The sequence below is a fragment of the Ctenopharyngodon idella genome, chromosome 9, assembly GCF_019924925.1.
Source record: "Ctenopharyngodon idella isolate HZGC_01 chromosome 9, HZGC01, whole genome shotgun sequence".
NCBI classification, from domain to species: domain Eukaryota; kingdom Metazoa; phylum Chordata; class Actinopteri; order Cypriniformes; family Xenocyprididae; genus Ctenopharyngodon; species Ctenopharyngodon idella.
This window is the reverse complement of record NC_067228.1, coordinates 37,208,343-37,236,004: the sequence shown is the minus strand read 5'-3', so window position 1 is coordinate 37,236,004 and position 27,662 is coordinate 37,208,343. Positions and strand designations below refer to the sequence as shown.

Here is a 27,662-nt window from a genome sequence, read left to right as displayed (position 1 = left end):
AAGCATGGCGTTAGTTTTCACTGTTACACTGATGATACTCAGCTCTATATTTCTTCACGCCCTGACGAAACTTACCAATTCACAAAATTAACGGAATGCATGACTGTATAATAACCTAAAATACTGTCTAACACTTGATAGCTGCTCTGTTAAGTCTTCGTCGTCAGTTAGGAACCTGGGTGTGCTCTTTGATACCAATCTTTCATTTGAAAGGCCATATTTCTAGTATCTGTAAAACCGCATTCTTCCATCTTAAAAATATATCTAAACTATGACATATGCTCTCAATGAAACATGCGGAACAGTTAGTTCATGCGTTCATGACCTCAAGGCTAGATTACTGTAATGCTCTACTGGGTGGTTGTTCTGCTCGCCTGATAAATAAACTACAGCTCGTACAAAATGCAGCAGCTAGAGTTCTTACTAGAACTAGGAAGTATGACCATATTAGCCCAGTTCTGTCAACACTGCATTGGCTCCCTATTAAACATCGTATAGATTTTAAAATCTTGCTAATTACTTACAAAGCACTAAATGGTTTAGCTCTTCAGAACTTGAGCTACATTATAGTCCTTCACGTCTATCAATCTGTATTGTATAAAGCGCTTTAACAATAAAGGTGACTTGATGTTCTGTCACCTGATGGAGTTTGGGTTCTTGCTGCTGTCACCTCTGGCTTGCTTAGTTGGGAACAGTTAATATTCAACAGTATTACTGATTTGACTGCACTGATACTATTGGATGAGAACTGAACTGAGCTGAGCTGGACGATGACATCACTGTTTTCTGCAGAAGTGCTTTATGGATTAAATGAACTAAATGAATAATTGATGATCTTTACAATGGAACTGAATCAACACTGAACTGACTTCAGCTGAACATTACACTGTTTCTTTGTTAGAATTAAACAGCAGAATTGAACTCTGTTCGTATCATTAAACCATTTTCCTATTTTTCACTGTAAAGCTGCACTGTGACTATCGGATTGTACACAGACAACAAAGCTTGAGAGATCTGTTCCAGCATTGCTCAAATTGATTGATAGTTTTTTTTTTTTGTTCTCTGGCTATAAACTAATAATAAAGGGATCAAACAAATTCACTTTATAAATGCAATCAATGGCTTCAGTGATTTAGGCATATGTATTACTCCTACAATTAATAGGTTAATTCCTTCCAATTACAATCTAATTATGTATATATTATATGCTATATAAAAACATTTTACATACTTGCTTATTTAACAAAAAAAAAAAAAAAAAGATATCAGCCTTGTATAATATAGTGAATAGTATTTTTCAATACCCTCTGTGTTTCATAGACAAGGCCTAAGATAGTCCTAGACTAAAATGCATGTTTTAACTGAAAGCATGTCTTAAAATATGTCAGAGCCATTGTTTTGTCTCAAGATGCACACCAGTAATGTTTTTTTCTAAGGCACATTTATAAAAGCTACTTAAATGTCCTAATTGAGCTAAGGCCTAATCCTGGCTTAGTCTAAGCCCTGTCTGTGAAACCGGGCCTATGGCTTGAAAATTGAATACACTGTATAGTGTTACAAATCAGAATGGCTGACAAAATTTGATACAATTATCTTACACAGAAGTAACTCCGAATATAATGAACCCCAGGTACTATCCCAGACGTACTATTAGATGTATTAAAAATGCAGTATAGTATATTTGTATTGTACTAAAATACTCAAGTACATTTTTAATACATTTAATTGTACGTCTTTTTCACTTGGGATATTGTGAGCAAAAGACACTGTTTTGCAGTTTTTCCACATTTAATTAATGCAATAGTATATGTGATTGTATTATTTTATTCCCCCACGCTCTGCTTATATACTACAGAAAACTGCGTAAATAGAGAAAACTGGAACTGGGGAAAATGCCATTTCACATTAATGTAGTAACCATTTGCAGTGACTGGTCTGCCTTGAGGTTTGTGGGTGTGTTTGTCCAGCCCTCTGAGGAGCTTTATATAGGACAGAAATCTGTCAGACAAGCATCTCTCAGACTTGATCGAGGTGAAACTGCTCTTCTGACTCTGTCTACAGTTGTCCAAGTAAGTATGTTTCTAATACTGAGCACTTGTGGGCTCATAGTTCATTTGAACACCTGTATTCTGTAGTCAAATTATTTTGTATTACAGACATATTAAATATGCTAACTAGTAAGTACTATACATTAGAAATTAAATATTTGGTAACACTTTAAAATACTGTTCCGTCATTAATGAATAACTGCACCTGAACAAATAGTAATACATGATTAACACTCTAGTAACTACTATTAACTAGAAACTCTGATTAATGAATTAGTAAGTAATAGTGCTTAGTTTAATGTGGTAGTTCACTATTAGCTAATCAATAGCTACAATTTTTTCATATCTCCCAGAGAACTACTAAGAACTACTATATACAGCTTTATAATTAACATGAATGATGCATAATGTATAATTAATTCTAAAGTAAAGATCATGATATCCCACTAGGAATGACTCAAGTATTACCAAATACTTCAGGAAGAACTACTCATTTTTTAGACCAGTACTGAAATCATTGTAAGCTTTTGAGCTTTTTGTAAGATTTTGGATAGTAATTCCTTCTGAAGGATTTGGTAACATTTGAGTCATTACTAGTGGATTACCATGATCTTCACTTTAGAATACTGTTCCGAATAATTAGTAATTCCTTTAGAAGGATGTAAACGTTATGTGTAAAAATTCCCGGTCATCAGTCGAATTACCTAGGCTACAGAGTGTTGGTAAAACCATATTATACAAAACTAACTTTTTTTTTTTTGTTAAATAAGAAAGTAAGTAAAATGCTACCGAGCATTGTTAAATGGGACAGTCTAGCCTACGGAGGATTGCTTATCGCCTAGTAACTGTGACAGCTGCTGTTGATAAACGGTGGTAACGTTGTGCTGGACTATATTGAAAGTTATATTCAACTGCCTAAAAACAAAACAGGGTTCACCACTCATCTAAAAATGTTCACCATGGTCCATTGATGTACATAATAAAGAGTATAAACAAAAATCACATTTTGGTAGGATATAAGTCTACATTTGAACAGCTTTAATCTGTTTTGTAAAACTTTAACATTAGACATCATTATAACTCCTAACTCCAAACTAACTACTTCTTCTAATTTTCACATTTTTAAAATGACATTCATAATTTTGACAGATAATAAAACAGACAAATTCCAATCAACATTCATTCTGTATTGCATTAAAGAGCATTGTTTGGAAAGGCAGTATAATGTTAAAAGCAGCTCCTGTCAGAGAACAAGCAGAATTAATCCTATCTTCTGGTCTTCAGTATAATGTATTATTAGTCATCATATCCATTTTTAGGACTGGATGTTTTACCAGACCAATTGGTCATTGTCAATTTGACCCCAGCACCATCGATGTAACCAAAATAAAACTTTCCAAAACACATCTATGTGTAAATATATTGTTTAACCAGTGTTTCAAGCAGTTAAATGCGGCCAAGTGGTATATACAATGTTTCTATTTTGTATTAAAAATGTTGTGGCCCCTTTAAGAAATCTCCTCTTTCTTCTCCCGATACTATTCGCGTGTTTTGGATGCGTGTGCGCGACCAGAGAAGGCATTCTGACTGTACACGAGAACTTCGTGTGGTAGTGCTTGCATCGGTCTAATCTACTGTGGTTTCATCTTGTCGGTCGATGTTTTTGGATTGTGTGTGTGACGAGTGAACCTCGTGGCAGATTGTAACGGGTTCATAAAGATGAGACGAGGGCGAATCCAAATGCACACAGAGTTTATTAACAGAAGGCAAAGTCACAGATAATCCATTCCAAATCTTGAGCAGGCAAATAGTCCAGACAAGAATGACACGGGAAAATAATCCAAAAAACACCTGAAGAAAACAAGAACGTCCAACCACCCCCTGATCAAACACATGAACACCAACACCGATCCATAAAACCTAACTGAAAAGCAAGAGTTTAAATACACAATGCAATGAGTAGATAATGAACAACAGCTGGAACTAATGAAGGTGACCATGGTGACTAATATGACAACACACAGAAATGAAAAACAAACAGGAAAGGAACACAGACACAATGGAAACTCAGAATGCATTTCAACATAAAAGTCCTTTAACAAGACAAAACAAGACCGAGATCGTGACAGAGATCCCCCCAAAGGAGTGGCTTCCAGACACTCCTAAAAACAATCCAGGAAAGTCCAGGAGGGAGGTGGAGAAGGGGTGGAACAGGGGGAGGGATGGAGGACCTGGCCCATGTGGTGGAGACTGAGGCAGATTGGGAGGCCAGGGCGGAACAGGCAGGACAGGCAGCCAAGGTGGAAAAGGCTTGATAACAGGCCAGGGCAGAGCAGGCTGGACAGGTGGCCAGGGTGGAGAAGGCTTGATAGGCGTCCAGGGCGGAGCTGGTGACCCCCACTGCAGTGCAGTCGGGGCTGAAGACCTCTACGGTGAAGCAGACAACCACCACAGCAGTGTAGACAGACTTGAAGATCCCCACGGTGGAGCAGATGACTACCACAGCAGTGCAGATGCGCTTGAAGATACCCACTGTGGAGCAGATGACCACCACAGCAGTGCAGACGGGCTTGAAGATCCCCACGGTGGCGCAGACGACCACCACTGCCGTGTAGCCATACTTGAAGACCCACAGGGCGGATCAGACGACCACCACGGCAGATCTGGCAACACCGGGAACCACCAAGGCTGATCAGGTGAAACTGCAACATGAAACACAGAGAGGTTAGTTTTGGCCACTAGGGCTGCAACAGGGCAGGCAGGGAGCTCAGGAATGCCCTCCAAGGCTCTGAGCAAAATGTCCTCTCTGGTTGTGTTGAGGCACACCGACAGTTCAGGAATGACCTCTGCGGTCACATCGAGGCAGACCGGAACCCCAGGAACCAACTCTGTGGTTGCATTGGGGCAGACAGGGAACTCAGGGACGACCTCCGTGGTCGTAACAAGGCAGACAGGGAACTCAGGGACGACCTTCGTGGTCGTATCAAGACAGACAGGAAGTTCATAGGTCACAAGGCTGGGCTCTAGAACAGAAGCAAACTCTGGAGTGGACTCACGGACTGAGGAAAGCTCTGGAGCAGGTTCTTGGGTTGAGATGGACTCTGGAGTGGGTTCATGGACTGGAGCAGGCTCTGGAGCGGAACCATGGGCTGCAGCGGGTCCTTCTTAGTCCAATCCTTTGGAGGATTGTAGGCTAGTGTCCTGCTCAGCATTAAACGCTAGAATGAGACACTTTAGTGCGCATGGCTATGTCACACGTTCCCGCCCCCATGGTCATGGCATGAAAATACTATTAAAATCACTATAATAACTGGCTTTCTATTAATGCAGTACAGTGAATGATAGTTGTCTGTGTTCTCCCAGTGGCTTACATTATTGGCAGTTTACTGTTAAGTAATTAATTTACTCTCTTCAACCTCTTTACTCTCTTTAACCTATTCTCTTCAACATCTTCCTGGAGTGCATCATGACTGTAATGTAAATTAGCTCAAAAGAAATATGAATAATTAATCATAACTCGTTATAATTAATTATAAATATTTGAATCAGTTAATCAAATTAACTTGATGTAGCTGAATTAATATTACAATCAATTAATCTGATTAATCTAAAACTCTTTCTTACGTGGCTGTGATCGAATCGTTATCAGTGACATTGGTTTATAAGTGTGTGTAAGGCTGGGGAAGGCTTAGCCTTCCCCTAGCCATGAGACAAAAATTAACAGGGGCTTGGCCAAAAATGCAGCTGCACATTTAAACTAAATCTAGTAATAAAGTGAAAATGAAAATTAAATGAAAAGTGTCGATTGCGACATTTCATATAAATCTGCTCATGTTGCATTATACTTTTTACGCGTTTTACAGTGTTGCACACTATAACCAATCACACTTGATTCTGTTGAGCTTACAATTGCAATGGCCAATCAGAGGTGTTCAGATTAGTCATCGCTGAAACGCCGGAGTTTTGTTCCGTGCACAAGCTAAACTCGGAATTCTGGATGAATTCTGCACTCTCGCTAATGCTCTCAGTCTCATCATAAACTGATAAACATAAACAGATTGGTGACAGGTGATTGTGCTCTTGAGAGCGTTGAAACTAATATAAACAGGTTTTTCTAACAACGTATTTTTGCCGCCTATGCTTGCAAGAATGTGCACACAAGTTTTATTTAAACTAAATCACAAATACATTGCTAGACTAAACAAACAATTCACGCATAGATAGGAAATGAGAGAGTGGAAATGAATTTGAACCGTATCATAACAGGGGAATGAAGCAATGGAAAGGGTCAAAAATAACAAGCTGGACGAACCATTAGTTTCTATACTACAAAGCACCTTTGTTAACAAAAGGGGTTCACAATCTTAATACCAAATCGCCGTTTAGTGTTCAAACGATACTTGCAAATGCCTTAACTGTTGAGTGTTCGGATCTGCAGGTTCAGGAGAAATCCTTGATGGTTCGGTCCGATGGTGCTGAAATATCTTCTGCGTTGAATGAAGAAATTCATACAAACATGCGCTGTTAATTTGACTCTCAGAGGTCGAGGAAGTTGCGCATGGTGTGAGGCCTACCCACCCGGCTCGGGGGCCGGGTTGGTTCTCACGTGACACAATCTGTAGTATCAGCAGGAACAAAGAGAAGAACTCCAATGTGATCTGTTCAGAGCTATTTAACTTCTCCAGACAGTCAACACCTTTGAGTCTTGGCTTGACCAATAAGAAAGGTGCAATTCTCTGGTGGGGGATTTCCTTTGTTTGAAAGTGAGTTAATTTGCATGGGGGGAGTTAACTAGTAAGTTTGTGTCCATTTATACTCCGATAAATATAGCAAACATACAATGCATTATATGATATTGTGATGTCCACCAAAAGGAGTAATTTGATATTAAACACCACCGAGATATCAAGAAGTATCATCACATGCATTCCTAACACTATACGATATACAAAAGAACAATATACAAACAGTAATAATACACATGTACTGGGGAAATGCATGTTCATTCATTTAGACAAAGTTGTCAATTAATTAGTGGCAAAGATTCAATTTTTATAGACTGAATATTTAATTATTGTTGCCTGTCTCCCAAGTGTCTTTGAAGTCTATGTGGAGAGAAAATGGTGATTGAAACAGAAGGGTGATAGCGCTCAGTGGGGAAGCCAGACATTACAGGGCCTGGCGTGCAGGGCTGGAAGAGTAACTTTTACAAGAGAATTACAGAGAAGATTTAAAAGCATGGAGATGAGGTTCTGCAGAAGACTCCTGGGTATATCCTACACACAGCAAGTCACAAACAACAAAATCCTGCAGACGATCAATCAAGCTATCGGACCATATGATGACTTTCTCGTAACTGTCAAGAAGAGAAAGCTGAGATGGTATGGTCATATCACCAGATCGTCAGGCCTATCAAAGACCATCCATTAAGGCACTGTATGAGGTAGTGAGAGTGAGGAAGACAGAAAAAGAGATAGGAAGATAATATCCGAGAGGGGACTGAATTGAAGCTCAGTCAAGGTATGAGAACTGCAGAGAAGTGGAGAGAGCTGGTCAATAGAATGTCTGTGGTGCCCCAACATGGGACATAATATGATGACGATAATGATGATTAATTTACACCAAAACAAAAGATAACATGTATGCCTTCATTTCGGTTGGAGGAATGGTTGGCAGATGCAGATGTTACAGAATCCCAGAGTCGTCCACCGCAGGCACTTCAGAAGGTTCTCCAGACCAAGGGAACAGGGACCAAGGGAATGTGCAACACTGCACATTTTCCATGTCTCCTTTGTCTGACACACCCATTTCTGGTCTTGGGAGTCTCTGCTAATGAGCTGTTGGAGACTATAACCCCTGTCAGAGACTATATCCTCAGGTATTCCATAGACATGAAAAACATGGTGAAATAATGCTTGTGCAGTTTCCATTGCTGTGGGTAAGCCCTTTAGTGGGATAAGATGACTTTAGAGAAGCTATCAATAATTACCAGAATTGTGGTGTAACCATTTGACCTGGGCAGATCTGTAACAAAGTCCACAGCCAGATGAGACCAGGGGCACTGATGAATTGGCAGGGGTTCTAAGAGAAAAGCTGGGAGTTCTCAGGGTGTCTTGGACTGAGCACACACACTGCAAGACTTGACATACATAGAGGCATAATTAATTAGATTAGGCCACCAGAAAGAGTTACGCATCAGTTTATTTGTCTGTTGAATGCCAGAAGACAGGCCAAATGAAGGATGCAATACAAAGACTGCCTTTTATTAAATTTATCGATAGTGCTATGGGGGTACTTACAGCAAAAAAGGTTGTAAAACATAGTAATGAAATTTCTGCTGCTTGGATCTTGATGCCATTATAGGGCTATATTTAAATATTGTGTTTCAGTGGAAACCTAATCTTACCATTAATTCTTTTTGGCAAAAGTACTTAGAATCAGCCTTAACAGGTTAAACTGAAATTCATGGAATTTCAACAACTTCTGTCCACAAATTTTGCCTGCTATTGGATCATTGGAAGTTAAGTCATTATTATGTCACTACACATTATGGAAAGCTTACTAACTGCTAGTGACAAACAAATGGTGCAACAAAATTAAGCTGGTTACAAACTAATTAGCCTCTAGTGTGGACTTTGTTCCATTTTAATAAGAAGTTACAGGCTGCAGGTCTGCTCATCCCAGGACTCATGCAGCCTTAAACAAGACACTTAACCCTAATTACTGCAGTGTAAATATCCAAGAGGTACAAGTTTGTTTGGAAAAAGCATTTGTTATGTAATTTATAACAACACGTTATTTATTAGTTTAGACATTTAGAAAAATCGTTGCTTCTGTTAGATAATTAAATGCATAGAAATAAAATAATTTTCCTCCCTCACATATAAAGCTGTTTTGGTAATCAGTGAACTCAATCTATAGAAGGACTAAAATAACAGCTTTCATTTGGTGTGGAGATTGAGTGTTTGGTTTATTCTGTGTTGCAGGTTCAGGCAAAATGAACGGCATTGTTCCCAAGAGCAAAACAAAAGGCACTGACTTCTGTGGAGTGAACAACTACTATTATATAATCCGATCTGATCTTGGCTGCTATATGCAGTCAAGTAATTTCAATAAAGGTTTAGACATCTCTATTTTCAGTCTGCACCCTGCCTGCCAAAATGGAGACCATTACCTTGGTAGTGGAGATGGCTACTTTTACATCATCAAGGGCAATTCCTACCGCAGAGTCAACAACCTGACGACAGACAGCGATGCTGTAGTTTACAGCCTTCATCCCAACTGCCAGGGTGGAGACCACTACCTTTCAGCCTTTGGCAATTTTTACATTATCTTCCAAGGAAAAGGCACTTACCGAAGAACAACAAACATGAATCGAGACTCGGATGCTGTAGAATACAGCCTGCATCCCAACTGCAGAAACGGGCTCTATTACTGGGGCCTTCCAAACCACTACTACTTCCTCAAGCCAGTCTCAGAGTGTGGAGTTGAGTACTACAAAGGTACCAACTTCAACAAAGATGAGTGCACTGCTGTCTATTCTGTTCATCCCGATGTTCTTAACTTCCTCCCTGGTGGGCTGTCAGTAACTATAGGCCCAGCCTTTGGCATTTGGGAGAATATTAAAACTCTAACTAATGACAGCAATACACCAGTGACATGGCAAAAGAAAATCAATAGAAAGGTTGGATACAATAAGGAGAAGATGTCCCAGATCACGCACAACTGGAAGATAGCCACATCAGCCTCGGTTGGATCTGGAGCCCTTACAGGGTTAATTGTGAAGATGCAGTTCTCCCTTGCTGCAGAATATGGAGGTTCTCATGTCAGCACAGAAAAAGAAAGCTGGAACGAAATGACTGAAGTGGAAGAACAACTCACATTTGAGCTGAAGCCAAATGAGTCTTTATATCTGTGGCAGTACAGACTGGGTCTTGGTAAAGAACAAGTGTTGTTCTGCCGTGATTTAAAGATTGACGATGAGCCAAACCCTCCGACTGAAGTCCCACTGCCACTCGCACAATCATGAAAACATATCAGGATGCTTTAACTCCAAGGATAATCAAGTGCTTCATAAATGCCTTAATTATAACTTCTCAAGTAATTATTTAAATATCTGCATGCATTGCCTAAAATGAGGCTGGAATTGTTTAATATAGCAAAGAGATTTTTCACTTACAGTCAATGTAACTACAAATTACAACAATATTCATTATGGTATTATTGAAACTTTGTGTTATGTTTAAAAAAAGCTTAGAGAAACCTACTTTAAATATAAAGAAATTTCTTCTTAAAATCTGCATGCAACCCAACTGCAAATCTTTCAATATGGTGGCTAAATTGGGCTTTTGTTAAGTTTTACAAGAAAAAAAATGGGTGTTCAGTCTATATTAGTGTATATGTAGTCATAGATGATGTCATAGTGTAATCGAAGTCCATGAAGTGTTTGATTCACAAGTCATAAAAAGAGCTGCATTCTGTACTCATGCATTTGGCGTATACATGTAATTAAAAGCTTTTTATTTTTCACATATTTCACTTTATAGCATATACCATTTGCATTTTGCTTTTAATATGCTAAATAAAGTTGAATACTGCTTTTAAAGTCTTGATGTTTTCATTGCCTTTCTGTTTCTTTACCAAAAAACATTGTTGTGGTGTATGTTTGACAAATCTCCACTCCCAGACAGCACACACACGTCTGTTTGATGTGTGATGTTTTTAGAAATATGCAGAAGATGCTGGAAAACCAGAGTTGCAGGACCTGCAGGATAGAAATTGGCTGAACCTAAAGTGGCCCACACACAGCATGGCAAATATGGCCCGGATACATTACTCCAACTTTGGACCACATTTGGCATATGTATGGCAAAGTCAGCACTGGCCAACCAGGGTGTAATCTCAAAATGGAACTGTAAGCAAGTTAATAGTTAAAAACAATTAGGGCCACTTTTGGTAAATATACGTTACAGTTGACACAGCAAATATACTCTAAATATCATTAAAAGAAATAAGGCCACTTCTGGCTTTGGAAGGAGCACCTTTAAAAACTGGTTAATTTAGATGTATAGCTAAAAATGAAACTGAAAATATAGCATTAATACTTTTCAGGAAATTTGATATAGGATGTAACAGTGTTAATTGTACAGGCTAATCTGGAGAAGGCAGCAATATCAGTTGTGGATGGGCCTGCCCTGTTATTTTTTTTTTTTTTTAACAACTTTATTGGTGCGTTTGTGTGTGTGTGTGTGTGCAGGTATATGTGGTTTATGAGGACACAAATGTCTATAATGACATAGGCATTACAATGTAAACATGGTTTATGAGGACACTTCCTTTGTCATCGTAAACCAAATGGCTTAAAAACATACTAAACTTTTTTTAAAAAATTCAAAACATGCAGAAAGTTTTGTGTGGTGGGTAGGTTTAGGGCTAGGGGATATACAATATACACTCTGTACTGTGTAAAAACCATACGCCTATGGAAAGTCCCCATAAAACATGAAAACACAGCGTGTGTGTGTACTGTAGAGCAGAAACACAGACTATTACAGCTCTTACAGTCAGTTTTGCTGTACATGTACTGTAAGTAGAGTGTCTGATTGAGAAACGTGTAGGCCTACAACATAAAAATTAGTGAACTGTTTTTGTGGTCTTGGAACATAAATTTTAATGTTTGGTAGAGAGACATTTTGAGCTGCTATATGTTAAAATCTTTGCCATGGTTTCAAACAGGACATATTCCTCTGTCCACATGTTTTGTTAATCTTGTAACATGATCCCAAGGACAAGTTAGTCCTAACGCTACCCCTAAACCTAACCCAACCTATTATCCTTAAAGCAGGAAATGATAACCATCACAAAACCCTGGTTGATGCATAAACTTGACATAAACTGTAAACTTGTCACTCAAATATGATTGGTTGAATGAAATGCAGGACTAACAATGTAAGCAGGCAGTGTCATTTTATAAACTGCTTCAAGTGACCCTGATATTGTAATAAATAAATGAATGAATAAACTAATAAATACTAAATAATACATTACAAAACAAACATTAATAAAAATATTTAATTTGTCTTACATTTTGGCTGAATATTGACATTTACATTTATAAATGACTTTTTTATGAATAAAAATAGCCTATCATAATATTAATTGATAAATTCAATTATGTACATACATGTTTCTCACATATTATGGTAGACTAGTTGAACTGAAAGAATAAAAAAAAAAAAAAAGAAAAGAAAAAAAATCACAATTGTCAGGGCATGTCAAAACTTCTTCAGGGCCCCAAAATACCCTCAAACCCCAGAGGGTTAACAAACACTATAAACCCTATACAAAGGGAACCTTAATGTGATGTGTTACTGAACATTTAAAGTAAGCATAACTTGATTATCCATGCGTCATCTTTAGAGAGAAATCAACTGATATTTATATGCATTCATGTTAGTATCTGCTATACTGTTACAAAGATCTCATCATTTACAGTGCACACTATCATAATTTCATCTTACTTTTTGACCATATAAATATCCGCATCTGCACCAAATAGCTTTTTTTATTTCTTTTCACTCAGTTTGGGCCTCTGAATAAAATGGAGCTGTGTTTTCCAGCTCAACTCTGGGCTCCATATTCTCTCCTTGTATGAGCCATAAAATCCTTATGTCAAATATGATAATATATGAAACTTATTGTGACTGTACTTATATCTGGCTGTTGGTGTTTTATATTGTTTTATTTTAGGAAATTGTGTGAGTGAGAATGGGTTGGAAAGTTCTGGACCACCATTTCAGTTTTACAACCAAGTCATGTATTATCATGGTTCCACAGACATGGCTCTACATTATTTCTAATTTAGCAAAATTTTCCATGCCTCTGGAATAGCCTCCCTCTACATATTAGATCCTGGGACTTGTTTGAATGTTTTAAATCTATGCTGAAAACGCATCTCTACTCTTTTGCATAGAGTTGCCCCTACGTGTTCAGAGATTGGTATATTGTGTTTTATTGTTTATGTTTTTGTCTTTTGGTAATTTTGCGAGTGTAAACTGGTTTTGATTTTACATCTGCTGTAGAAATAAATGTTGATCAATTGATTGATTGAACCTCACACTCCATAGAAAGTGTGATTGTCATCAGTTAAAGGGTCATGAAACCCTAAATTAAATTTTCTGAGATTTTAACAGAGGTATGTGTGTTGAACATCATTGAATACAATGTTAGTGTAACCCACCCAATTAATCGAGGTTGTTCCTATGTATTTTTTTTTTCACTTTCCTAATGCATAAAATGTTCAGACATATTTTTATTTTATTTATTATTTTTATAATTATTATTATGTTTTCGTGACGGACAAAAATAAGTAATAAAGAAACGTGTCGATGGGTGCTGACATCACATACGCGCCAGCTCGTTGAAGAGAGAGATGTGAGCCACATCAAAGAATATACACTAACAAGAAGCGACACTCTATAGAACATTCCATTGAAACACCGGCGCCCAGCAGCAGCCCTGCGTTTCCGCCATTTTGGGGTGAAAGCGAGTCGGCAGTCCACTAGTTTCTATGGGAATATCAGCTGCTTTGTTAAAAAAAAAAAAGTACATTAAAGCTGAAATCAAACCTGAATGATGACAACACAGAATAAAATACTATCACTAGTGATCATCAAATCCTTTATACAGTTTATTTACACACTTTGTGTTTAAGTCTTCCACTTTTTTCACAAAACCTTTGCTCTCTAGAAACCCAGTCAGTTTGGGTTAAAATTCTTTAAAAGGCTTATAAACACTGAATTATTACCAACATATGAAATTAAATTAAGGACATGCATCAGAAAAATTGGGAATGTGGGACAATAAATATATGAATATAACAGCTTGATTTTGCAGTGTTGTCTAATGTCCATTGTTACGCACGCTGCGTGTGCGTGATGTTTATGTATGTGTGATAGTCTTGTCTTGTGTGTTCCAGATCCCATTGGTCCATCAGCCTGTCACTCTGATGACGTCCCCGGTTCACGCTGCTAATCATCTTTCAACGCCCCGGTTAAAAACCCTGTATCTCCTCCGCTTTTCCAGCTGTTTGGCTCAATTCGTATTTTCTATTTGGTTGTTTGCTTGTGGTTTATTGCGCTGTTTCTTTTTTCCTTTTGTCCCGATATTGTTCATTGTATATTGTGTGTGTGTTTATTACCTGTTTGAAGAGTCCTTTGTTGATTTTGTTTGTACAGTGTACAGTTGCATTTTGCTGCCAGTCTTTCCAGTCGTCACGTTGTGTGAGGCTGGGAAGGTGCGGGCAGGTAAGTAAGTCACGCGACATACATTGTGCACACGTAGGACATTTACGTGTTTACATGTTTTTTTGTATTAGACACACTAGGTTAGGAGAGAGTGCCACCCACTGTATGCTTTTTTTTGCCTTTTTTGGGTTAGACAGAGTAGGTTAGTTAGGGCGTTTCTACGCCGAAGACCTTTTTCTTTCCACATTTTCTTTTTGGTAGTCAGCTTAGTTTGTTAAAATAGCTAGCTGTGTTTTGTTTTATTTATTTCTTTGATTTGGCATCTCTCGAGCTCCCCTTCCCACCTCTGTTTTCGTTGTTAACTGTTATTTGTTTTTCATACTTTGTAAATATTGTAAATATTGGTTACACCCTTACACTTAATCACTGTGCACCATTGAGCAATAAAACACCTTACACAGAGTTTTCTTGTCTCTCGGCCTTCCTGCCACTTCTGTATATGCATACACACACTTTCAAATGTTACTTCTTTAACTTCCCCTAACCAAACGAATAGAAAAACATCTGAAAGAACGTAACATTTATGGGGGCTCGTCCGGGATATAAATAATCCGATCTTTCTCGGGTATTAATTTTGTGTGTGTGCGTATATCTATATGGTGATTTGTGCCGTAATAGAAAAGAAACGCTTGTGTACAGTAATATCGTGTATAGTGAGAATGGCGTGATAAAAACAAAACAAAACAAAACATGAGTGTCTTTGATTTACAGTCATTTATTAAGGAACCAAGTTTAGACAAATTCGATAAGTGTAGGAAGGATGATTTGTTGAAAATCGCTGACCAGTACAGGATCTCTGTGGTGAAACAGGCACTAAAGAAAACAATTAAAAGTGTTATTTTACAAAAGCTGGTTGAACTTCATGTGCTTGTGTTGCCAGATGCGGATGACGCTGAAGCCGGCCTGTCGGCTGCTGCTGACGCGCGTCTTAAAAGCCGTTACGCCGGGGAAGGCGCTGAGCAAGGCCGCCGAGGCGGAGGTGCAGGCCGATGCCAAGGCTGCCTTGCCGCCCTTCTATCCCTTTTCTCCCTCTTCCAGTGGGTCTGGCGGCGATGTGCGGCTTAAGGTCCGAATCGCCCGTATGCAGATGGAAGCGCAGGAGCGGGCTCAGACGAGTCAGGCCGAAATGGACCTGCGCCTCAAGGTCCGCAGTTTAGAGATTGAGGCTGAAAAGCAGGTAAAATTGCGACAAATTGAGTTGGAGGCGATGAAGGTTACCTCTGGCCCAGTTGCACAATCTAGCCCTGTTGTGCCCTCTACGGATGTTGCAAGTGATGTTTCAACAGCTGCCTTTGATATCAGCAAACACATTACTTTAGTGCCTCACTTCAGAGAAACCGAGGTGGAAACTTACTTTACTGCTTTTGAGCATATAGCATCCGCACTTCGTTGGCCGAAAGAGGTATGGCCTCTTTTATTGCAGTATAAGCTTGTTGGGAAGGCTCAAGAGGTTTGTTCAGCGCTACCTGTAGAGGATAGTTTGCAGTACGAGTCAGTAAAGAATGCTATTCTCCGCGCGTATGAGCTGGTTCCCGAAGCTTATCGACAGCGATTTAGAAATCATAAAAAATAGCGCAACAAACGTTTGTAGAATTTGCCCGTGAAAAGGGAATTCTTTTCGATAAATGGTTGATGGCAAGTAAGGTGCAAGATTTTGATTCTCTAAAGGATTTGATGCTTTTGGAAGACTTTAAGGGTTGCTTGCCTGAGCGAGTGGTCATGTATTTAAACGAACAAAAAGTCACGTCTTTGTCTCAGGCTGCTGTTCTGGCCGATGAAGTTGTTTTAACACATAAAAGTGTATTCATCTCAGCTCGTCCCGACAAAACGTTGGCTCTGCCGGTGTCGCAGAATCCCCTTGTTAAGGTTAGTCCACCGCAACCTAAAGAGACAAGAGAATGTTTTTATTGTCATAAAACAGGACACGTAATTGCTGATTGTTTAACTTTAAAAAGAAAACAACAGCCAGGACAACCGAAGCCAGTTGGTTTTGTGAGAACAGTGCCTGTGCGCTCTTATGACGCGCAAAAGACTGATGATATTGATGAAAGATTTAAACCGTTTATGATGAAAGGTTTACTTTCAATAAATGGTAGACCTGAGGAACAAAAAGAAATTCAGATTTTGCGAGACACTGGCGCAATTCAGTCATTTGTAGTGGCTGATGTTGTTCCACTATCAGATCAGACGTCTTGCGGTTCGAGTGTACTCATTCAGGGTATAGAAATGGGCGTGGTTAAAGTGGCGCTACACCGTGTACATCTCCAATGCGATTTGCTCACAGGGTTTGTTAAGGTTGGGGTACGGTCCTCACTCCCCGTGAAAGGTATTGCTTTTATCCTTGGTAATGATTTGGCAGGAGGTAACGTAACACCAGTAGTGGAGGTTGTTGACAAACCTGATTGTTTCGTTGGTGCTGACGATATTGCTGATAAATTTCCAGATGTGTTTGCAGCTAATGTTGTAACTCGTGCGCAAAAGTGTAGGATAGGGAGTGACATTTCACTAAATGACTCATTCATGTTGCCGCTTTTTACTGAGGAAAGCTCTCTGCCTGAGGTCCAATGCTTTGAAGTTGTGAAAAATGATAAACAGCTTGATAACGTCGTGAAAGATTCGGAGTTGTTGACGGTATCTGTTACGCGCGAACGGATGATCGCAACACAGCGAGACGATCCTTCTTTGGCAAAGTGCTTCTCTGCTGCTGAACATCCAAAATCTGTAAAAAACATCAAAGCTGAGTATGTGTTAGACGATGGATTACTGTTACGTAAGTGGAGCCCTGTCGCAAGGATGGATAATGAGTGGGAAGTTACCTGTCAAATTGTGTTGCCCACTGCTTACAGACAGCAAGTGTTAAATTTGGCTCATGATCATTATCTGTCAGGTCATCTAGGAATTACAAAAACATATAATCGTATCTTGAAGCATTTCTTTTGGCCTGGCTTGAAAAAGGTTGTATGTCACTACTGTCGCACCTGTCATGTATGTCAGGTAACGGGAAAGCCAAATCAAAAGATTCCACCTGCTCCATTGGTTCCCATTCCTGTAATCGGTGAGCCTTTCGAGCATGTTATTTTGGACTGCGTCGGCCCTTTGCCAAAGACAAAATCAGAAGCAAAAGTGTCCAAAAGTGTGAATTATGGGATAACGGACACAGCAATGCATCATGTATTATAAGATCATTATGTTTGTAGCGTGATCCATTAAAACGTACAATATAGCCTATTTTAATTCAGACCTAGATATTATTACTATTACTCTACTAGGTCTAAAATATATTGTTCGCTGCAAACATGATGATCTTAAATTTATTAATTATTAATTTACTATTAATAAATGTGTAAAGTTGCATAAAATGGAAATACTCAATAAAGTAGGCTAACTACGTTACCTCATATGGTTGAATGGTTGGATTCCACAACTGGTAAAATAAAACATATATAAGACAATACAACATTTACTGTAGGAGCCATACAATTTACTGGTGACTTAATTTTAAAAAACTGTTCTATTGCGCTTCTGATTTGGCAGTGAAATTCGCTGATTTTGGGTGCGTAAGATGTGAAGGATTCTATGGTCCAGTTAGTATTTTCACCCCATAATGGCGGCCGCGCTACCGGAGCGCCATCTAGTGGCTGTTACCCAAAAAGTATCAAAAAAATGTCGCCTCTTGTGGTTCTAAGCTCTTTGGCCACATGTGCGGCTATTATCAAAGAGCTTAGAACCCAAGAGGTGACACTTTAATACTTTTTGGGCAACAGCCACTAGATGGCGCTAGTGGCATCATTGGCATGACCTGTTTGCACATTTATGTTATGAAATAATGTTGTTAAAGTTTAAAAGTTATAAATGTTATATGCATTTCGGTGATGGATGCTGACGTCACATGCGCGCCAGCTCGTTGAAGAGAGAGATGTGAGCCACATGTGCGGCTATTATTAATCTTACCCATCTTCATCATTATTTGTCTAAATGGATGTCTGAACTGTTTTATTGCATTAGCGATTGGACGTTGCATCGCAAGCTTGAGGAGATCGGACTGTCTCGACGTTCGGAAATCGTGTTGGAGTCGCGCAGTGAGGGAGAGCCGCGCTGGATTGCACTACGGAGTAATTGCGTCATGTGAGGACTCCGCTTGTTTTTCTTCATCGTTCGTTCCTGCAAAGACTGTAAGCATTCACACATACACACAAACGGAACTGAGACATTTATATTCCACTCGGACTTAAGTATACACATACAGTTTTTTTTTTTCCCCCTTTTTTTTTTTTTCTTTTCTTTGATTGTTATTGATGAACAATATACTTTGTATTCAACTGGTGATTTGTGAAGGGCAAAGAATGTTCTCATGTGATGTGTGCAGTGTTTAAGTGCATATTGAAATCGAATTGAAGCAAAAGAGGAAGAGAAATAATCCAGAAAATACAGTTACCGTTCATTGAAACTAATTAATGTGTTTCATTCATTTATAATTCATTTTACTATTAATTCATTTTATTTTATTCATTCAGTTAGTATTGTAGATAACTAAGTTCATACAAGTGCAGACACACATATTTAAAACACAGTTGTAATCATTTTGATTCAGTGCATGGTGTGAGACCCCGAACCCGGGACTCCAAATACTAGCATAAATAGAAATTAAATGTATTTGGTGAGCTCAGACCCAAGTAGATATTTTTCCTCCTTTTCTTTGATCTAGATTTAATTGTAGGGGGAAAGTGGTTAATTTTTAGATTTTTTTCAGCTATTTTCGTCTTCCGGGTTTAAAATCTACTCTGTGTCCACGTCACAGGCTGTGACATGGAGGTGCACTATAACACTTCGATGACGCGTCGGTGTCTCATAATTATTAATGCAATGGAGTTTTCTTATCCTATGAGAAGACACCGTCTCTTAATTATTCAGGACACCACGTGATTCTTTCAAATGACAGACATGTCATCGCGCAGTAGATGAGAGAGGCGATCATGGGTCATAAGTGTTTGTTTTTATTGTGTAAAAGTTCGGGTGTGTTGCATGGCTTTCCCCGCGATGCTGCCAGGGCTAGACTGCCTGCGGGCGGTTGGTTGGCCGGCCATCACCTACCGACACATCGAAACTGTTTGTGTTTAGCAAGCACGAGAATGGGAGAAAGGTGGACTTCAGCCTTATTCATCCTCTGACAGGCGCTTCAAACAGTGAGATCGCATACAATAAGCTAGAGATGCATTAATGGGTCAAAAACGAGTGTTTGTTTTTGCTTTCTGAGTCGCACAAGGTCTCTTCAATACTTGTGTCTCCGACACAAACGCGATTCATCCACACTGAGTGTAACCATTCTTTACGGCTCTTTAACCGATCAAACGGTCTCAAAACAAGTCTCAAAAGTTATCAGAGATGCAACAGCATGTCTGTATTTGATGCAGAGAACAAAATGCGAATGGCTGTGCCTTTATTTGTGTATCAAATTATAGCAAATACCATGTGTATATTGTGTTGCATGTAATGGTAAATTTGCAGCGTTCATTTGTGGGAAGCTTTGATGTTTTTAATGAGAGCGAAATAAAACTGTCTGAATCAGAAGCCGTTGCTGTGCTGTCAGTCTCCCCTCATCCCCCTCCACTCCGCAGCTTAACCACGCCCACTTCTGTAGCATTTTTCAAAACTGTGGTGAGAACTGACTGCTGCTGAAACAGGGGGTTTCATGACCCTTTAAGGGCACTGTAAATTGCGTGGAAGTTTCTGGTTAATTACCGTTTACTGGAATGTGCAGGCAGCACAGATAATTCTCAGGAACTGCCGTGGAATTGGCTTGGCAGTTAACACACACACACGCTTCCCACAAGTAAGGATGTGGCACTAGAAGTGTCATACACAAAAATAAAGACTCATAACTCCAAAACTATAGCAAGGAGAGTCAAAAAGTATGTATCACTTGATAGAAAACTTTTTACATTTTCAGAGGAAAAAAAGATTACATTTGGACATTCTTGTGAAACTGCTGATAAAATACAATTATTATTTTTTATATATATATATATATATATATAATTTTACATATCTTTCTCATTTGACATGCAATAGCTACATTTTTTGTTCCTCTACATGTGAGCTGTAGAGCTGTAAAATGTATTAGCTACGCATTAAACTGCACATTAGCATTTATAGGCTCTATAATATAAATATGATACATAAAATGTCATAGAGGTAATATGAATGTTTGGACAAGATCTCTTTGGCTTGTTTTGGGCAGATTATGAAGTGTTTACTGTGAAACAGCCTAGTGCTACATCAATGAAGCTTTTGTTATCAATGAATGATGAAAATTCAGCTTTGCATCACAGAAATAAATTATATTTTAAAGTATATTTAAATAGAAAATAATAGTGACCAGATATTGGCCAACATTTGACTGCATGAATATGATGTGAGATCAGTGACTGGAAGCAGGAAAGTTTTTTTTTCTCTCTCTTTTTTTCCCCCTCCAGTGCATAGAAACACCAAAAACATTGGAATGTCAGGGAAGTGATGTTCACTTATATCTTTGAACAAGATTTATTTCCAGGTATAACTTTACTCAAAATGTGCCTTTGACTCTTATTTATATTGTTAAATATATTCTAATTAAATTACAAAATAAACTATTTTGTCCTCAGATTCTTTGGTCCCCTCACATACCTGATTGAAAGGCTCATTATGCGGCTCATTATGTGGGTCTTTGTCTCCTCAGGTACGAATCACAGCATTATTCAGGATTATTCATGCCTCCACCCATACTGTCTTTCTAAACAAAAAGTGTCTTACAAAATTTAAATCAATATATTGTTTTATGTAAATGAGTAGGCAGGATGATTTTCACATCATTTTGAAGAAAAAAATTCTAGACTTCTACATTCAGTACCCAGAAGTCTTGTGGACATATGTTTAGTATTTGTTTTTTTGTGGCCTTTTATTCTTTTTCAATTAACCACGTATAAATGTTATTCCCTCAAAAATACAAACATGTACATACATGTTGCACACACATTATGGTAGCCTAGATCGTGCTGAATACAGTATAATGACACTTTTGCCATTAATATTGTATGACGTTATTAGTAAACAACAGAACAAACATCCTGATGGATTTTTTATTATTGCTGGGGATTTTAATCAAGCTCATCTTAAGACTGTACTTCCCAGATTTTACCAAGATGTAAAGTGTAAAACTAGAGGGGAAAATACCCTAGATCATGTTTATACAAACATAAAAGATGCTTATATATCTATACCACGTCCTCACCTTGCGCAGCCAGACCATCTCTCTTTGTTTCTCGTTCCAGCATACAAAGCCTTGGTGGTTAACAGTGCTAAACCAACTTATAGGATTGTTAAAATTTGGCCTGCAGTTGCCATTAACCAACTCCAGGACTGTTTTGAAAACACAGATTGGAACATATTCTCCCATCAGTCAGACCTAGAGACATTTACTTCATCTGTGTTGTCATATATCGGTTACTGTGTGGATAATGTCACTGTTTATAAAAAGATCAGGGTGTATCCAAATGAGAAACCATGGATGGACAATGAAGTCAAATGGCTGATCAGGGCAAGGGACACAGCCTTTAAATCAGGAGATATCTCTGCTTACAAAGTTGCCCGAGCTAGCCTTAAGAGTGGCATCAGGTCTGAAAAATTAAAGTACAAACAGTGGATTGAAGAGGATTTCAGCAATAATTCTAATCCATGGCGAATATGGCAAGGCATTCGGTCAATCACTGATTATAATAAGAAGAATGATATACAATATATACCATCAAATAATAATGCTTATCTTGCAGAGGAATTTAACAGCTTCTTTGCTCAGTTTGAAAAGGATAATAAGCAATTTCCAGTTCACTTCAAACTGACAGGAAATTCACAGCCCCTTGTTCTCCATACACAGGAGGTACGGCGGGCGCTTAACAACATCAACACAAGGAAAGCAGCTGGTCCTGATGGTGTGCATGGACGTGTGTTACCTGTTATTGCAAAATGTTTTGAAAGGCTAGTAATCACTCACATCAAAGACTCTGTACCAGTTGATCTAGATAAACATCAGTTTACCTACCGGGCAAATAGATCGACTGAGGATGCCATCTGTACAGCCATGCATGCTGCCCTTTCACATCTGGAAAAGTCCAACACTTATGTCAGGATGCTCTTTTTTGATTACAGTTCGGCATTTAACACCATCGTACCAAGTCAACTGATCAACAAACTTAATGTATTAGGACTAACCCCCTCCATATGTAGCTGGTTACTGGATTTTCTTACCAACCGCCCTTAGTCAGTGCGGTTGGACAAGCATACATCCTCTACCTTAACTTTGAGTACTGGTGTGCCACAAGGATGTGTGCTGAGCCCCCTTCTTTATGCACTTTTCACCCATGACTGTCAAGCTATCCATGAATTGAACATTCTAGTTAAATTTGCAGATGATACGACTGTCTTTGGGCTTATATCATACAATAAAGAAGTTGCATATAGGGAGGAGGTTCAGAACCTGACAGCATAGTGTGACATCCACAACCTGGTCTTAAACATTAAAAAGACCAAAGAAATTATTGTGGAAAAAAGATCACCCACAGTCCTGTGAATATTAAAGATGAGGTTGTAGACAGAACCACCAGCCACAAGTTTCTGGGAGTTACCATTACAGAGGATCTCTCCTGGGGTGATAATACTGCATGTTTGATAGGCAAAGCACAACAACGCCTTTACTTCTTGAGAAAGCTAAGGAGAGCTAACCTTCCTCAGAAGCTGTTAGTCAACTTCTACAGATGTACCACAGAGAGCATCTTGGCTAACTGTATGACAGCTATAGTAAAACTGCCAAAAAGCCCTGCAGCAGGTTGTGAAAACAGCACAGGACTTTGTTTGTCACTGATCTACCATCTCATGAACATCTTTACAAAACTCGCTGTTTGAAAAGGATTACTGCTCAATAATTTCAACGATAATATTTATGCTGCTATACTTTAACTTGTCTTTAACTTGCTATACTTATTACTTGTCTTAACACTGAAGCTTATTTTTATAGCATTATTTGTTTTTAACTATTGTATTTTAGTAGATGTTGTTAGTCATTTGTATTGTCTTCTTAATGTACTTTGGGGTTGGCACAAGATAAATTTCGTTTTGTTACACAATGACTTGAAATTGAATATGTTTATTAGTTTTTTGGCCTAAATGAGAAAAAAACCTAAGTTGTAATTTTTGGACCAAGTGACTTTTATGATCATGGTGATGTGGATCTAGGCTTTTTAAGTTCTCATGTTACTCTGTGCGCTAAAAGCCTTGGCGTTCTAATTGACTTGGGACTTTGGTTTGATAAACAGATTAATTCTGTCATCAAATCATGCTTTTTCCATCTATGTTGCCTCGCAAAAGTTAAAACTTTTCTTTCCCTCAAGAATTTCGAAACAGTTATCCACGCATTCGTTACCACACATCTTGTAATTCATCTATTGTAATTCACATTATTATGGAGCTAACAATTTGTCCAGATTGCTGCTGCTAGGCTGTTGACCGGTAGCAAAAATTTTTATCACATTACTCCTATCTTGATGTCTCTCTGCTGGCTACCGGTTAAATTTAGAATAGAGTTAAAAATTAAAACTCCAAACTACCTTTCTCTTTTGGTACTCCCTCATAAACCAACTAGGTCACTTAGGTCTGGGGATCTTGGATTACTCTCTGTGTGCAGGATAAGCTAAAACATAGAGGGGACAGAGCCTTTGCAAGGGTTGGCCCCAAACTATTGAACAGCTTACCAGTGTCAATTCGAACGGTACCATCTTTTTCTATGTTTAAATCTAAGCTTAAATCTTATTTTTTTATCTATGGTGTTTAACAACAAATGAATTTTACTGTGTGTATTTTATTTTGCTGTTTGAAGTTTTTTTTTTTTATGTATTGTTTCTAATGTACAGCACTTTGGTCAACCTTGTGGTTGTTTTTACATGTTCTTTATAACTAACTAACTAACTAACTATAACTAAACAACTGGAGAAAAAAAAAATAAATCACAAATGTCAGGGCATGTCAAAACTTTTCCAGGTTAATGTAATGTGTTAATTTAAAGTAAGCATAACTTGATTATCAATGCGTCATCTTTAGAGAGAACTGATATTTATATGCATTAATTTAAGTATCTGCTATACTGTTATAAAGATCTCATCATTTAAAGTGCACACTATCATAATTTCATCTTACTTTTTGACCAAATAAATATCAGCATCTGCACCAAATAGCTTTTTTTATTTCTTTTCACTCAGTTTGGGCCTCTGAATAAAATGGAGCTGTGTTTTCCTGCTCAACTCTGGGCTCCATATTCTCCCCTTGTATGAGCCATAAAATCCTTATGTCAAATATGATACTCATCAAAATCTTATTGTGACTGTACTTATATCTGGCTGTTTGGTGTTTTATATTGTTTTATTTTAAGAAATTGTGTGAGTGAGAATGGGTTGAGTTTTTAACAGGAGCAAGAGGGGAGAAATCTTGCCCGTCATCATGTTGGGGACAGGAATGTTCATTTCAGTTTTACAACCAAGTCATGTATTATCATGGTTCCACAGACATGGGTCTACATTATTTCTAATTTAGCAAAATTTTCCATGCCTCTGGAATAGCCTCCCTCTACATATTAGATCCTGGGACTTGTTTGAATGTTTTAAATCTATGCTGAAAACGCATCTCTACTGTTTTGCATAGAGTTGCCCCTACGTGTTCAGAGATTGGTATATTGTGTTTTATTGTTTATGTTTTTGTCTTTTGGTAATTTTGTGAGTGTAAACTGGTTTTGATTTTACATGTGCTGTAGAAATAAATGTTGATCGATTGATTGATTGAACCTCACACTCCATGGAAAGTGTGATTGTCATCAGTTAAAGGATTAGTTCACTTTCAAATAAGATTTTCCTGATAATTTACTCACCCCCATGTCATCCAAGATGCCCATGTCTTTCTTTCTTCAGGCGAAAAGAAATGAAGGTTTTTGATGAAAACATTCCAGGATTATTCTCCTTATAGTGGACTTCGCTGGACTCCACTGTTGAAGGTCAAAGTTACAGTTTCAGTGCAGCTTCAAAGGGCTTTAAACGATACCAGACGAGGAATAAGGGTCTTATCTAGAGAAACGATCTGTAATTTTCTAAAAAAAATACAAATGTATATGCTTCATATAAACAAATGATCACCTTGCAAGTGCTTCCGCTTTCCGTATTCTTCAAAAAGCTTACGCTGTATGTCCTACGCCTTCCCTATTCTACTTACAGAAAAAACGGAACTGGCGCCGCGTTTCTTCCATAAGTTGAATAGGGAAGGCGTAGAACATACAGCGTAAGCTTTTTAAAGAATACGGAAGGCGGAATGGCGGAACCACTTGCAATGCGATCATTTGTTTATATAAAGCATATACATTTGTATTTTTTTAGAAAATGACCGATCGTTTCGCTAGATAAGACCCTTATTCCTCGTCTGGTATCATTCAAAGCCCTTTGAAGCTGCACTGAAACTGTAATTTTGACCTTCAACCGTTGGGAGGCCATTGAAGTCCACTATAAGGAGAATAATCCTGGAATGTTTTCATCAAAAACCTTTATTTCTTTTCAACTGAAAAAAGACAGACATGAACATCTTGGATGACATGGGGGTGAGTAAATTATCGGGAAAATTTTATTTGAAAGCGGACTAATCCTTTAAGGGCACTGTAAATTGCATGGAAGTTTCTGGTTAATTACTGTTTACTGGAATGTGCAGGCAGCACAGATAATTCTCAGGAACTGCTGTGGAATTGGTTTGGCAGTTAACACATGCACGCTTCCCACAAGTAAGGATGTGGCACTAGAAGACACAAAAAACATTAACCCTTTAAGCCCTGAAGTGACATACAGAAAAATAAAGACTCATAACTCCAAAACTATAGCAAGGAGAGTCAAAAAGTAGGTATCACTTGATAGAAAACCTTGGTAGAAAAATTTGGACATTCTCATGAAACTGCTGATAGAATTACATTTGTTTTTTATTTAATTTTACATATCTTTCTCATTTGACATGCAATAACTACATTTTTTGTGAAGTTTTTCTACATGTGAGCTGCATGTGGATAAATTTTTGTGGTGATGGCATAAATTAATCAAAAGTTATAGCATTTGGAACCAAGGTAGCCTTTTTGTTTAGCCCTTGTTTAGACCCCTAATGGGCATTTTTAAAATCGCTCCTCCATGAGGAATATCTCGTGATTGACGTAAGATTATGTTGATTTTAGACTCTTTTTAATCGGGAGCATCCACTGTAAGTAATAATGTGTCATGCTTTATGAAGTTATAAGCAAAAAGGCCATGTGAAAGCTACATCTGATTTTAGTTAGCTCCCGTGGGGGGTTTGTGGTAACTCCGTGAGGAATATCTCGTGATCGATGCATTGGATTATGTTGATTTTCAACTCATTTTAATCATGAGAATCTGCTGTTAATTTTCCACAATTGTAGCATGTTTCATGAAGTTATGAGTGAAAACATGACACATTGCAGTACTCAAAAGTATTTCATAAATTATGAAAACATATCAGCAAATAACTCAGCACTACTTAGCAGTTAATCAAATTGATTGTAAAGTTCAGACTCTCAGCTTTCCAATGACAACTATTTTGTGTTGGTCAAGGCAGTATTTTTGAAAAATATGATTATTAATTTTTTTGTAGCTAGGTGGGGGGGTCCGGGGTGGTCCGAAAACCAGTCAGTATCTGGTGTGACCACCATTTGCCTCACGCAGTGCAACATATCTCCTTCTCCTAGAGTTGATCAGGTTGTTGATTGTGGCCTGTGGAATGATGGTCCACTCCTATTCAATGGCTTTTGTTCAGTGTATATTGTGGCTGTACTTTTATCTGGCTTTTGGGTGTTTTATATTGTTTTAGAAATTGTGTGAGTGAAAATGATTTGAGTTTTTAACTGGAGCACGAGGGGAGAAATCTCTCCCATCAGCATGTTGGGACAGGAATGTTCTGGATTCCATTTCAGTGGCATGTATTATCATGTTTCCACAGACGGCTCTCAAAAGTGCAGGAGAAACATTAGAAATATTTCTAATTCAGCAAAAGAAAACTTGGAAATTTATATTTTTTCAACTTTAATCTGTCCATTTTTTTTCATAAAGATGCAAAAAGTAATAAACAAAAATCTGTAAAGTAGTCAAGTGTTTTATTTTGTGCGCATTAAATTTGTGTATATGTGGTTTTATTTTAAATTTTGGTACTCAACATAGCGTTTAGAAATACAACAACCATACTTTTTTCTCGC

At 38.2% G+C, this 27,662-nt stretch overlaps 3 protein-coding genes and 1 long non-coding RNA gene across 4 annotated transcripts in view; 3 read left to right on the top strand and 1 right to left on the bottom strand.

The window, feature by feature from the left end:
• Nucleotides 1-27,662, top strand: part of LOC127519199 (uncharacterized) — a 234,775-nt gene that overhangs the window by 8,016 nt on the left and 199,097 nt on the right. The gene's annotated exons all lie outside the window — the stretch shown is intronic.
• LOC127519203 (uncharacterized) overlaps nucleotides 1-27,662 on the top strand; it is a 386,503-nt gene that overhangs the window by 197,607 nt on the left and 161,234 nt on the right. The gene's annotated exons all lie outside the window — the stretch shown is intronic.
• Nucleotides 16,744-18,007, bottom strand: LOC127519211 (uncharacterized). The gene is made up of 3 exons (XR_007931747.1): nucleotides 17,332-18,007; nucleotides 17,170-17,245; nucleotides 16,744-17,072 (listed from the first exon to the last, which is right to left on the bottom strand). It is a non-coding gene; the product is annotated as an uncharacterized LOC127519211 (long non-coding RNA).
• The window catches only part of LOC127519197 (uncharacterized), a 99,500-nt gene continuing 90,097 nt past the window's right edge, over nucleotides 18,260-27,662 (top strand). Inside the window, exon 1 of the mRNA XM_051906742.1 lies at nucleotides 18,260-18,525. The gene's annotated coding sequence lies outside the window, so the exon portion shown is untranslated. The remainder of the gene's footprint in view (nucleotides 18,526-27,662) is intronic.